Raw genomic sequence first — 15,388 nt, 5'->3', positions numbered from 1 at the left:
CAGGGGGAGAATGATTCTATGCCAACTGTCTCAGTGTAGAAGGTGAGAATGTGAATGCATTGAATATGATTATGAATGTGTATGGAGATGGAGAGGAGAGCAGTGAGGAGTGGAGAACTGAGGAAGTTGATAATTCCTTAGCTATGGTGGTTAGCATGTTTCAACCCCAAAGTCAATAAAATGAAACTGCTGAACCAGCCAACTTGAATACTGATGTCATGATTGAAGAAGAGATTGGTGAGTCCATTGCTTCAATGGCTGCCAAGAAATGGGCAAAACAAGTAAAGGAAGATCTGAAGAAGAATCACAATGAAAACTGGTCAGAAAGGGTAAATATGCCTGAGCCTCATGAAACACTTAACCAGAAGAGAGAAAGACTTTCAAAACTCTATGAAGAATTTACTGAAAAAGTCAACAGGTTTGCCATAAGTATGAGAAGAAGGATGAGACGCCCCAACTAAACAGTACAGAAGAATGGCATAATTGCTGAGATTGAATACAAAAAGAATGCCGAACACTTCTTACTGAGAAACTCAGATGGAAAGATATTGGGGATTATCAAGGAAGACGAAGATTTGACATTTCTGCACAGTGAAGAACTCATGGATATAAGGGACTTGACCTTATCAGAAAGTCACATTCATTACCAAGCCCTTAATATCTTCAAGATGAAAGTTGCTTCAGAGCTAATCAATAGGAGACAAGCCGTTCATGATGCAAGAAGAAGATAATATTAATAGAATAGGCTTTGTTTTGTAATGTCTTCGGACAACTCTCTGAATATGTAATTTTTGATTTTTGATTTGATGTGTATTTTTGCTGAATGTAAGTAACCATAGAAATGTTTTGGGTCAGCTGAGGTGTTCCAATCTAGGGGGAGATTGTTGGGTCAAGAAATTGACCTAAGGGGAGATTGTTGAGTCAAAGATTTGACCTAAATGAAGTACATGAAAGATTGGAATCTTCTCAACCTCCTCTAAATTTTCTAAGTAATGGATCCGAGCACACCTTAGACCTCCGAGCAAGCTTTTACTTAGCCGAGTACGATATTTTGCCTACCGGGCAAGGTTTACTTCAAGTAGTCATCTTAAGTGGATATCCGAGCAGGGTTTGCAAATTAGTGCTTTACCGAGTAAGGTACACTAGTTTATGTAAATCCGGGCAAGGTTCACTTTATCAAGCAAGTCTGTTCTTCAGAACCAAGTATTTTACTCTTCCGAGTAGGGTTTGGTTAACCAAGTCCAAGAAGCCAAGTGATTGGAAGACCGGGCAAGGTATTCATTAATAAGTATGATCCAAGTATGCTTGATAATCTAAAGGAATATCTCTAAGTAATATCGAGCAAGGTTCAGCTCAAGCAAGGAACAGTAACTCCCGAGTACACTTTGCTAATAAGTTATTTTATAGCAAAGAGCTGAAATGTATCATTGAAGAACAAGGTTGCTCGTAAGGAGTTGTCGGGCAAAGTCTGGCAAATTCTAGAAGACTGAAGTCTGCTCGGTGAGTATTTTACTTAGTGAAATACTCTTTAAGTAAAGTCTACCCGGAAACTGATCCCGAGCACACTTCTATGTTACCAAGTTATGAAGGATGGCCGAGCGTGCTCGGAAAGACAAGATTGATGGAATGCCTACCCGGAAGAGTTGTTTTATAGTTAGTTTATTTTGAATATGTAATTTGAATATGTATTACTGTATTTAGGGTTTCTAGAAGGAATGACAGCTGTCCTAGGTTGGCAGGCCTATAAATAGAATATTTAGGGCACGCCGCCAAAGAGAGCACAATACGGATAAGACAGACACATTAATTGAAAGAATATTGTGTGACGGCTGTCTTAGGATTCCTAGAAAACTATAAATCGATTATCCTTTTGTATGATTAATATTATATAAATGGAAATCTTTTGAGTGAATCTTAAGTGTGCTTTCTACCTTTGATTATTCATTGCAACCGTATGTTTGTTATTGATTCCCCCTTTAACAAACGGATATCTTTCTAAATATAGCAACCTGTCATTAACTCTCTTGTCGACACATCAATCTGTGTGAGTTATGACATGATTAATTAAGATCCAGCTGAAATCTAGGGGACCGAAAATGAACAATGACGTATGCAGTACACTGTTCCCTTAAAGAGTTTCGTCAGCTGCTCTGTTCTTCATTCATGTCCAGATCTACAACTTTCTGGTGTTTTCTCTTCTTTATTTCAATTAAAGTTTATATTTTTACCATTGTTTCTTGTTCTAATTGCACCAAATTCATCAGATCTGAAAAACCAGTTTTCAGATTTGATTGTTTGAAAACTTGTCTTTTATAAATCAACTGATTTTGATTTTCAAAATGTCTGGGTATGAAGAACAATAGGTGTCTACTAATAAGATTCCTAGACTCTATGGACATGAAAACTTCAGAAAATGGAAGGTCTTATTTGAAGCAGCCGTTTGCTATAATGATGTGGATATGTGGAATTTGATCAAGAATGGTCCACAAGACACTACTGAAGGTGCTAATGCAACTGCTGCTGTTAAAGACAGAATGAGGAAAGTGGATGACAGGGCCTTAGCCTTGATAAAGCTTGGTCTGTCATGGGAAATATTGACCAAGGTTTCACATCACACCACAGCTAAGGCTATGTATGATTCAATCCTTGAAATGTTTGAGGGAAACACTGAATTGAAGAACATCAAAAAGAAAAGGCTCAAACAACAACTGGAGAGATTTAAATATATACAAGGATGGAGAGAGATTGAAGTCAATCCCGGAAAGATTCTTAGCAACTGTGAATGAGCTGAGAACCACTGACTATGTCATGACTGATTTTAACTTGAATACCAAACTGCTTAACTCAATGCCCAAGGAATGGTACACTGCCTGCAAATTCATCCTCCAAAAGCCAAATTTCAATGATTTGAAGGTGGATTATGTAGTGTGCTTCCTTCAGGCTACAGAAATTGAAATGATTGAAAATGAAATGATGAAAGAAGAGAAGCCATGTTTCCAGGTCACTAATGAAATGTTCCTCACACTGGTGGAGGAAGTGGCCAAGGAAGTGAAACACAGGCTTTGCTCTCCATGTTTACAGAATCATATGAAATAATTTGTTTAGATAACAGGACTGGTAGATCACTTCTGTCAGGGCGAAATAAAAGAATTGGGTTTGATAAGTCCAAAGCCATTTTCTATAAGTGCCAACAACCTGGTCATTTTGCCAGAGAATGTAACATGCCAAGAAATTTTCAGATGAACCAGTACCAAAACCATTCAAGAAATCAGCAACATCAATATCAACAGAAACAGCAGAGAAACAACAATCCCAACAACAACAACTTTAATAACTACAATTCCAACTTCAACAACTCTCAATAGCCTCAAATGAACAATAATCATTAAGTTGTGCCTCAGAATCAAAATTTTTAAAGAAACAATCAAAACCTTCAAACTATTCCAAACAACTCAGTCCCAACCAATAAAAATCAACCAATAAATCAAGGGAATGTGGCTGTAACCACACAGCATGAGGGTAATTTTGATTGGAGCAATCATGAAGAAGACATTGCAGATGACATTAAGAGGGCAAATATGGCATTCATGGCCTTGATTGAGAAAGAAGGTGGATCATCATCTCAGGTACACTCTGCTCCTACTATTGATTTAAATGAAATTATCAATAATCTAAAAAAAAGAGTAGGCCTGCTGGAAAGTGAGTATTTTAGGAAGTAAAGTATCATCAATGGATATGAGGCTAGTGAGCAGATAAGTGAAGAAAAGATTAAAAGTTTAGAAGATGACTGCATAAGTAGTTACAGAGCTCAGAAAAGGTACACCACTGAGATTGATGGGTTGAAGAAGATGATTGTGGAAGAAAAGGTGCAGAAATCAAAACTGCAAGTTGAGAATAAATTCTTGAAGAACTTGGTTTCCACAGAAAACATATGTGGTATTCTAAACTAAGTGAATGAGAAAGATAAATACAAAGCAGTTCCACCACCACTCAACAACAACTTTATGCTAAAAATTGAAAAAGAGAAAAGAGATGCATATCTACAACAATTCAGAAATGTTTTTCAAGACAAAGAAGAATTTGTTGATTTGTACAAGAATGTTGAGGTGAATGAAGAAGGTGAACTTTTGGTAAAGGAAGAGTTGAAGGAAGATAAATCAATTGGAGTTCAAGTCTCTGAAGATGAATTTGATTCTGATTATCTCAATCAAGATGATTTGAGTGACTTGAGTGATCAGATCACTGATGAAGAAATCAAAGCTGCTGAAAGGGGTAGAATCAATTGATAAACTTCCAATGTATCCACCTGTCACACCAAGAATGAAGAAACAGAATGAAAGAATGAATAGAGAGCATGTGTCTTTTGACATTTGTGAAAGGAAGAAAATAAACTACAATGCAGTCACGCCACCAAGCAAGGCTGTGTTGGAGAGGATAAAGCAAAATAACAAGAAAAAGATGACTGAAACAGTTTATGTTGAAAACTTTATCCCATTTTATCCAATATTTTCTAGTCATGAGGTGTTTGACATTGGAGAGGTGGAAACCATGGAAGAATATGAGAATAGACAGTCAAGATATAGAGAAAGTCAAGATGAGGAACCTATGATTATGGAAAAGATTGTCTTTGTCAAAAGCAAGACAGAAAGACAAGATATCAAGATTGAGGAATTTATTCCGTTTTCAATTGATTATGATGGTCTGAAGACTCAAAAGACACTTGGAGTCAAAGCATATAAACCAAGTGAAAGGTTCAAGAAAGCAAGTGAACATGAAAGTTACAAGGGAAAGGTTTGGTGCAGGAAGTGTGATGAGTATGGTCATCACACAGCCTCATGTAATGAGAGATTCAATTTCAAACCTTTTCATGTCCCAGATGAAACAAAGTACGGACAAGACTTTGTTCTGTACAAGAAAAAGTATGATGCATACCTGAGAAAGTGAAAGGTATGTGAAAAGGAAACTATAAGTGCAGATAAATTGAAATTAGCTGAGGAGACAAGAAATGAAAAGAAACTGAAGTCAAGACAAAGAAACATGGAGCTGAACAAGCATAAAGGAGAAGATTTCAAGGATCACCAAGAAGTTATAAAGGACTTTCAGCCCTTGAGAATCAGTCCCAAACACGACACACAATCAGTCAAATCTGATGGCTCTCAAGGATCACCAAGAAGTGACAAGACAAAGAACAGAGGTAGCTTTCCTAGAAAGAAACCAACTAAACTTACAGGTGATGAGAAATTTCTTTTGAAACATGGCTATGAACCACAAGGAATCCTTTGGAAACCTAAAGTTGAAGCTAAGGTGGATAAAGTTGCTGATGTAAGAGATTACTCAGAAAAACAAGACTATGTAGTTCAAGAGCATGACACTGCACTAGAAATATCCCAAATCACAACCTCATTTGTGAAAACTCCAAGAGAGTGTGGTTATGAAACTGACAACTCAGATAATCTTGAAGTCACTCATGAAGAACCTGAACCAACAACACTCACTTCCAATGCTGCCACTGAAATTAAAACTGATGAGTTGCAAGTTGAAAAGGCTTGCACTTCATCACTCAACTAATCAAATTCTTTCTTTTGTGCAGGATCAGTCCACTCCTTAGAATGACATATGGTACATGGATAGTGGATGTTCTAGGCACATGACTTGTGACAGAAGGTCACTTGTTATTTATGAAGAAAATTTTGAAGGCCCTATGGCATTTGGAAGTGATGAAAATGGTGGAAAGTTTGTTGGAAAAGGAATTTTAACAAATTGAAAGGTTTCATTTGATAATGTATTTCATGTTGAAGGTCTCCAGTATAATCTGCTAAGCATATCACAAATGTGTGATAAGGGTTACAAAGTTGGTTTTGATAACTCACGCTGTTTCATCTTAAAACCTTAATTTGTAATCCCACCTGAAATGATTATGATGATGGCTCCAAGAAATGGAAACCTATATGAACTTAATATGAAAGATGCTGTTTCAAGGGGTGGTACATGCTTTGTTTCTAAAGCAACTGAAAATGAGTCAAAATTTGGCATAGGAAATTGTGTCATGTGAATCTGAAGAACTTGAACAGACTTGTGAAAGGAGAGCATGTCATTGGCTTACCTACAAGAGAGTTCAAACTGGCAGATCATTGTAGTTCATTCCAGAAAGGCAAGCAGCACAAATCCTCTCATAAGACAAAGATCATCAACTCAATTGATCAAGCACTTGAATTACTTCACATGGATCTTTTTGGTCCTGTGAGTGTGCCAAGTATAGGGAAGAAAAGATATTGTCTGGTGATCATTGATGATTAATCAAGATATACTTGGGTTTAATTCCTAAGTATAAAGGATGAGACTGCAGAATTTATCAAGGGATGTGTGACAACGATTGAGAACAAACTGAATAAGAAAGTTAAAATAATGAGAAAAGATAATGGTACTGAGTTCAAGAATGGATTCATGGAAGAATTTTGAATAGAAAAGGGAATATTTCAGCAATTCCCAGCTCCTAGAACTCCTGAACCAAATGGTGTTGCAGAAAGAAGAAACATGACACTTATTGAAGCTACGAGAACCATGATAGCAGATGCCAATCTACCAGTTACTTTTTGGGCTGAAGCCATTAATACTGCCTGCTATGTTCATAATAGAGTACTTGTCAACAAAAGGCATAACAAGACACCATATGAAATTTTCTATAATAGAAAGCCTTGCATCAAGTTTTTCAAGCATTTTGGATGTAAATGTTTTCTTCTAAACACCAGGGATTACTTAAGCAAGTTTCAAACAAAATCCTTGGATTGCTTCATTGTTAGTTATTCAACACACTCAAAAGCTTACAGAGTATATGTGAAAGATCATTTGAGTGTTGTTGAATCATCTGACATTATCTTTAATGAAAATTAGTTCAACTCAGTTGATGGTGCAGCATGGTTGTTTGATCATGAGAAATTGATAAGGTATTTCAAGATTTATCCTGAAGACTTTGATGATTCATTTTACAAGATTAGTGTGATTGAAGAGAAAGAGAAGAAGACATTGGACTTAGAAGAATTGTGGAAGAAGGTTGCTAGTCAAGAAAGGGAGTATACTTTTGTAAAGGATCCCTCAAGTGATATTGTTGAACAAGTTCAAGACAATGATAAAATCATAGTCCAGAACAAGATCATGCAGATGTTAATCAAGACAATCAAGAAGTGCAGAATGATCAAGTTCAGGATGAGGGAAACCCAAGCAACCAAACAAATGAAGATGAAGGTGTAACAACTGCAAGGTTTCAAGACTTGTTAGAAATATTGAATATTGGAAACAATGGTGCATCTACCTCAAGACAGATGAATGAGGAAGCACCAGAGTTTCATGATGCTGAAACAGAATTGATCATTGAAGAACCAGAACTTAATGAATCAAATCTTGACACAAATATGTCTGCAGATATGATAGTTCAAACCCCATATGTTGAAAAGAATCATCCTTCTAAAAACATCATTGGAGATATACATGAAAGAGTTACAAGAACTCATTCTGAATATGCAAACATCTGTTTGTACTCCTGATTTCTATCCCAAATTGAATCAAAGAACATTGTTCAAGCTCTTAAGGACAACAGTTGGGTAGAAGTTATACAAGAGGAGTTGGCATAATTCAGAGATCTACATGTCTGGATCTTGTAGATAGGCCAAGAAACAGATGCGCAATTGGAACAAAATGGTTTTTAGAAACAAAAGGGATAATGTAACGCCCTGAAATTCGATTGGTAAACTAGGATCGTGAAATCATCGGAAACTATAGACTTTGGGATTCTGGACGATAAGTTCGGAACCCATATCATTGGAAAAATCTGCTTTTATCATTTAAAATGTTTATTTTATAAAACGACATTTACGCCTGAAAAATATTAATTTTTATGCTTTCGAAAAATTAAATGTTCTTATTTAAAAAGATTTCAAATATTTATTCGGAAAATGGTTTTATAAAAGTTTTGCTGAAAAAGTTTTAGTTTGTTTTAAAACTTATGAACTCGACTAGTCTTGACCCGTCGGTAGCCTAAACCCGAACCCGAGTCACCCGAGTATTTAAGCGGAAAATCAAGTATTCTTACACCATCTCTTTCATTTCCACCAACACTTCCCACCCAAACACTCTCATTCTAGAGAGAGAAACTAGAGAGAGAAAGTCTTCAAACTTCAAATCCGAGTCCACAAATCTGTTTGTTGTTATTCTTGGTAAGATCTTCTTGAAAATCATCCATTTTCATAATCATTTTCGGCCTCAAATCGAGCAAAAACACCCATTTTCGTTTCTAGAGTTTTCGGGTCAAAAACCGTCTTGTTTTGGTGTCAAAATGCAGGCTTTTGTGTTTAAAATCACTAGGAATCGATAGCCCTTTCAATCCCGAGCATTTCCATGTCAAAAACTTCGATTTTGGGTCAAAAATCTGGAAAATCTGAAAAACCCGTAGGTTTCTCCGTCGCCCAGCTTGAAGGAGTCGAATCAGACTCATTCGATCGAACCAGTCGATCGAATCAGTCCAGTCGATCGAATCAGTCCAGTCGATCGAATAGGAAAGCAACCGAATGGTCTCCAACTCATTCGACCGAATGAGTTTCGTATTCTATCGAACGAGTGTCTATTCGATCGAACAAGTTCCATGTTCGACCGAACGAGTTTTTTCCAACTGGTTCGACCAAATGTGTTTCTAGTTCGATCGAGTGTGCCACAGATTCGATCGAATGTGGGTCTATTCGATCGAACGTGTTCCTATTCGATCGAATCAAGCCAGAACCAAGCTGTTTCGTCTTTAAAACCCAGTTTTTGCTCGAGGCCGCGTAAGCTCGTTTTCTTAGACTTATAGCACGTTGTTAACCTTATATTTATGTTCAACTCTAGGCTAAGGAGATCTATTGTAGCACCATCCTAACCCGAGATCAAGGTGAGTTCATAGCCCCTATTTAAGCTTTTCAAAACTATGGGGTGGAAACATGGTAACTTTACACGTTTGGATAAAAATCATTTATGCAAACACTCTTTAAACTATAAACTTTTGGATTTCTACACACGTGCGGAAATCCACAAGCTTTTTAAGAATCTATAAACTTTGGAAATCTATGAACATGGGGAAAACCCATCAACTTATGGAGATCTAAGAACATTGGAAATCAATGAGTATGGGAAATTCTATGAACATTGACATCATGGGAAATGGGAATCATATTCATATCATCATAGTCATTGTGTCAGCATGGAAATCTAGAGATCAAAGCATCATGAGTTGAATTGGACGCGAGAGTCTATTCTACTCTCGGTAGAACTCGCGACCATGAGTGGCATTCTATTCTCGGTGGCACTCGTAACTCATGGGATTTCATACTAGTCTCGGTGAAATCCATAACTCTTGAGGACCTATACTAGTCTCGGTAGGGACCAAGGGAACCCAGGATTCTTTGGGGAGTCTATCCTACTCTCGGTAGAACCTAGCTGAGTCCTGGATGACAAGAACGAGGTAGTCTTGGTTTAAGTCTTGCGTGGGATCAATCAAGTCTTGTGTGATCATTGAGTTTCATCTTCATTCATCATCATCATCATTTATTCACCATCATCTTGGATACTAGTAAACTGTGGGATCTTGGTGTTGGTTTATCTAGTAAACTTAGCATGCTCAAATCTATATGTCCTTATTTATGCTTAACTGCTATGTGCTACATGTATCGTTGGGAGACCACAAATCTTTGAGTAATCTTATCACAAACGACTCTAATGGGAGAATAATAAGCCCGCTGAGAGTCCAGGAGAACATTTCATGTTTTACTTACTACAAAAACCTCTTTGGGAAAACCAAGAGACCTTTTCTTACAAACCATCTTAAAACCGGGTATTATATCCAAACATAGTAGTATAAGTTGTAGGAGTGGTGGGTTAGCCGCAGGTACACCCTATATATAAACCCCTACAACCTATACTAGTATGTTTGTGTATAAACTCTTTTTCTTTAAACCTATGAATTCACTCATCTACTTTATGTAGTTGACAGTTTGTTACATGTTTTCAGGAAATAATGCAGCAAGAAATCCCTAGCAAGTTTAGAGGCCTTAGAGAGATGAAGGCTAGTCTAGGAGTTGTTTGGAAACTTGATATTTTGTATTAAAACAGTTTGTTTCATGTTACCTGGATGGTGTAATATTTGACATTTTGGTTATGTTTATGCATTTAGACTTTTATACTATTGTGCTCAACAATCACGACTTAGTCGCCGCGCCTCGATTATTCCGCCATCACGATCGGGGTGTGACAGATTGGTATCAGAGCCAGTGGTTATAGGGAATTAGGAAACCGACCTAGACTATAACCTAGGATCCTTGACTCTAGATAGCTCATGCATCACAATCACATGTCTACACTTATATACGTGCTGCGTGCTTATGTGTTGTATATTAACTGTTAATCTCTTGAGCCATGTCATTCTGTGTTCTTGGTATAATCTATGTCCTCTATTCTTAATCTTTGGCGTGTCATCGATTCTATCTAACGCTTGTTTTTTTTTTTTTTTTCGTTTTGTCAAGAATGCCTCCCAGACGTGCACCCGCCCCCTTGGACTCCGCTGATCTAGCCAACCTTATAGCCCAGCAGATCGCGGCTGTGTTACCAGGCATGGTAACAGCCATCAGCCAGGGGCTGAGGCAAGAAGGAACCTCTGGGGCCAACCAAATTCCAGCTCAGAACGCAAATGAACCAGCAAATAAGCCATACAAGGACTTCATGGCTACCAAACCCACCAGCTTCAGCGGTTCAGAAGGCGCCGTTGGTCTCCTCCAGTGGATCGAAAAGATGGAGGCTGCCTTTGTTATTAGCTCGTGCCCTGAGACACTGAAAGTCACGCACGCGGCAAGCATGTTGTCTAAACGCGCGCTGACCTGGTGGAACAACGAGATAAGAACCCGCGGGCGTGAGGCTGCCTTGGCCATGACCTGGTCGGAATTCGTAGCTTTGGTTACCCGCGAGTTCGTACCTCGCAGTGAGGTGCAGAAACTTGAAGCTGAGTTTTGGGTGCACAGAATGACGGGCGCTGATCACCAAGGGTACACGGAGCGTTTTCACGAGCTCTCCCTTCTCGTACCACACTTGGTCACCCCTCCCTCCCGGGCTATTGAGCTTTACATCAATGGCCTACCTGACACTGTCCGTGGAATCGTTATCGGGGCTGACCCATCAACCCTACAAGCGGCCATTGAACTAGCTGCCCGACTGACCCAGGACCAGGTTAAGACTGGGGTCCTAGCCAAAGGTACGGGCAAGGCCGCTGAGGGCTCATCCAAAAAGATCAACCGCATCAAAAAGCGTAAGGCTAGCAGTTACGCGATGGTTACTCCCGCAACCCCAATCAGCTCTGTCGCTCCTGCTCCCACTCCTTCTGGAAGGCCAAAGAGGGAGTACACTGGGGTTCACCCCAAGTGTGGCACTTGCCAATTTCATCACCCTGCCGGAACCCCGTGCTGGAAATGCACGAACTGTGGACGTTTGGGGCACCTAGCGGAACGCTGCAGATTTCAAGGTAATCAACTGGCAATACAGAGCAGCAGTTCCCAACCCAGCAACACTCGAGGCTGTTTCGAGTGTGGAGCCACGGACCACTTCAAGAGCAGGTGTCCTCGTCTTGCAAATCTTCCTCCGGCCCGAGGCCGAGCCTTTACTATTGGCGCTGCTGAAGCTCGCCAAAATCCTGACGTCATTACTGGTACGTTCATTCTCAACAATCTCTGGGTTTCTATTCTATTTGATACGGGTGCAGATAGAAGTTTTATTTCTAGCGCATTGGTCCCATTGCTTAATCTAGGAACCTCTGTCTTAGACCCCGCTTTCTCTGTCGAATTGGCAAACGGAGAGTCTACCCAAGTGAACGAAATCGTTCGCAATTGCACGCTTACGTTTGATCAGACGCCTCTTAGCATTGACCTCATCCCTATGCAATTAGGAAGTTTCGATGTAATTGTTGGGATGGATTGGTTGTCCATCAACCACGCGGAAGTGGTGTGTGCTGAGAAGCTCATTCGCGTTCCTTGTTCTTCTGCCGAGTCCATAATTATTCAAGGAGAAAGATCAGGTAGATGTCTGAAATTAATCTCCTGCTTTAAAGCTCGGCGATGCCTTCGAAAGAAGTGTCTCGCCTTCGTAGCTCATGTCTCCATCAAGAAATCTTTGGGGAAGAAGCTCTCTGATGTCCCCGTCGTGCGTGAATTTCCAGACGTTTTTCCTAAAGACTTACCCGGACTACCTCCTAGCCGACAAGTCGAATTCCACATCGAATTAGTTCCCGGTGCAACCCCCGTGGCAAAATCTCCGTATCGTTTGGCTCCGTCAGAAATGCAGGAATTATCGAGCTAGCTACAGGAACTACTAGACAAGGGTTTTATTCGCCCTAGTTCATCTCCATGGGGAGCTCCAGTCCTCTTCGTCAAGAAGAAGGACGGATCTTTCCGGATGTGCATAGACTATCGTGAGCTTAACAAACTCACGGTCAAGAATCGGTATCCATTACCAAGGATTGACGATCTTTTCGACCAGCTGCAAGGAGCCACTTACTTTTCCAAGATCGACCTACGCTCAGGTTATCACCAAGTACGCGTCATGGAGGACGACATCGCGAAAACCGCTTTCAGAACTCGTTATGGACACTACGAGTTCCTAGTCATGCCTTTTGGTTTGACGAATGCCCCTGCGGTGTTCATGGATCTCATGAATCGCGTTTGTCGTCCATACCTGGACCAGTTTGTTATCGTCTTCATTGACGATATTCTCGTTTATTCCTGCTCTAAAGCCGACCATGAGCTTCATCTCAGGCTTACCTTGGATCTGCTGAGGAAAGAGCAACTCTACGCCAAATTCTCCAAATGCGAATTCTGGCTAAGGGAAGTTCAATTCTTAGGTCACATCATTAACAAGGAAGGCATTCATGTCGACCCTGCCAAGATTGAAGCCATCAAAAATTGGGGAGCGCCTACAACGCCAACCGAAATTCGTTCATTTCTTGGTTTAGCTGGGTACTACCGTCGATTCATCTCGAACTTTTCAAAGATCGTATTGCCTCTCACAATGTTAACTCAAAAAGGGGAACCGTTCATTTGGAGCCAAGAGCAGGAAGAGGCTTTCCAAACATTGAAACATAAACTCTGTCATGCACCAATCCTGTCACTTCCTGAGGGTAACGATGATTTTGTTGTTTATTGCGACGCCTCGAGCCAAGGTCTAGGCTGCGTCTTAATGCAACGCGGTAAGGTCATCGCTTACGCCTCGCGTCAACTCAAGAGTCATGAGAGGAATTATGTCACTCATGACTTGGAATTGGGTGCTGTGTCATCTCCACCGACCACAAGAGCCTACAACACATCCTCAATCAAAGGGAGCTAAACATGCGACAACGTCGATGGGTTGAACTCCTAAGTGACTATGACTGCGAAATCCGCTACCACCCTGGAAAGGCTAACGTAGTGGCTGACGCGTTAAGTCGCAAGGAAAGGACCCAGTTGCATGCGATCCGTATTCAGTCCAATCTTCCCTCCATGGTTCTTGAAGCTCAAAAGCAAGCGATTGCTGGTGGTGATCTCAAAAATATGCTATCTTGCGGTGCCGAACGGAAGTTTGAAACCAAGTCTGATGGTATACTTTACTACTTAAATCGCATGTGGATTCCAAACTCTGAACCACTTCGAGAACTCATCCTGAACGAAGCGCACAAATCCAGATACTCTATTCACCCAGGCAGTGATAAAATGTATCAGAATCTCAAGTCTCACTTCTGGTGGCCGGGTATGAAGAAAGTCATAGCTTTGTACGTCGGTAGATGTCTAACATGCTCGCGGATCAAGACTGAACATCAGAGACCATCTGGCCTGCTACAGCAACCGATCATACCGCAGTGGAAGTGGGACGAAGTCGCTATGGACTTCATTACCAAACTCCCGCGGACACCCAGCGGTTATGACACGATTTGGGTTATCGTGGATTACTTGACCAAGTCTGCCCATTTTCTCCCTGTCCGCGAGGACTACACTACGGAGAAGCTGGCGCGGATTTACATTCGTGAGATCGTAACCCGTCACGGTGTGCCTAAGAGCATCACGTCTGACCGTGACCCCTCTTTTGCGTCAAGGTTCTGGAAGTCATTTCAGAAAGCCTTTGGGACAAGTGTGAAACTTAGCTCTGCCTATCATCCTGAAACGGACGGTCAGAGCGAAAGGACCATACAAACCCTGGAGGATATGCTCAGAGCCTGTATCCTTGAATTCGGTAGTAGCTGGGAGACTCACCTTCCTCTTGCAGAGTTCTCATACAATAACAGCTATCATGCTACCATCAAATGCGCACCATTCGAGGCACTCTATGGCAGGAAATGTCGTTCTCCACTGTGTTGGTCCGAGACCGGAGATTCTCAAATCCTCGGCCCGGAACTGATACAGGAAACCACTGACAGTATCGCCATCATCCAGCAAAGACTTAAGGACGCCCGCTGTCGACACAAGTATTACGCTGACAAACGCCGCAAACCTCTGGAGTTCCAAATAGGCGATCGCGTAATGCTCAAAGTTTCCCCCTGGAAGGGCATTGTTCGCTTCGGGAAAAAGGGAAAGTTTGCTCCAAGGTACGTAGGACCTTTCAAGATCATCGAAAAGGTCGGACCCGTAGCCTATCGCTTGGAATTGCCTCCAGAACTCAGCCGTGTTCACAACGTTTTTCATGTGTCGCAACTCAAAAAGTGCCTCGTTGACGAGACCGCTCAAATCCCGATCGACACGGTTCGCATCGACGACAAACTACACTTTGTTGAGGAACCTGTCGAGATCCTAGATCGAGAAGTCAAAAGGACTAAGCGAAGCCGGATACCCATAGTCAAGGTACGTTGGAACAACCATCGTGGACCCGAGTTCACATGGGAGCGAGAGGATAAGATGAAGGAGGAATACCCTCATCTGTTCGCATAGTCATCATCTTTGTAATTCTAGAAATCTTGGAGTCTATGTAATCGTAATCATGTAATCAGGGACCAATATCAATCAATGAAGTATCATGTTGTTCCTATTTGCTTATAAATATTCTCTTATTTGCATAACACCAAGTTTGGCTACCCATGACTCGTGCTGGAAAACACAAGTTGTGCATACTTAATCATGTAAACATTGGGGTAAACTATGTATCATTGAGCCAAAATTTGTCATCATTCTAGCATTCATGAAGCATGGTTGTGTGTGTGTGTGTGGTGTCGTGTCGATTTTTCTAGCCGCACACAATGGAGTTTATACATTGATACAAGGTGAACTCGTAATTATAGTCCGGAATATAATTACATCAAGTTCACAGGTGTATACGTGTATAAACAATATGCTATTGTGTAACTATGAGTCATGAACTCAAG

Source organism: Bidens hawaiensis, unplaced genomic scaffold, assembly GCF_021521415.1.
Source record: "Bidens hawaiensis isolate Kalapana, Puna unplaced genomic scaffold, B.hawaiensis_p1.1 tig00000670_1, whole genome shotgun sequence".
Taxonomy (NCBI): Eukaryota; Viridiplantae; Streptophyta; class Magnoliopsida; order Asterales; family Asteraceae; genus Bidens; species Bidens hawaiensis.
This window is presented reverse-complemented; position numbering follows the sequence as displayed.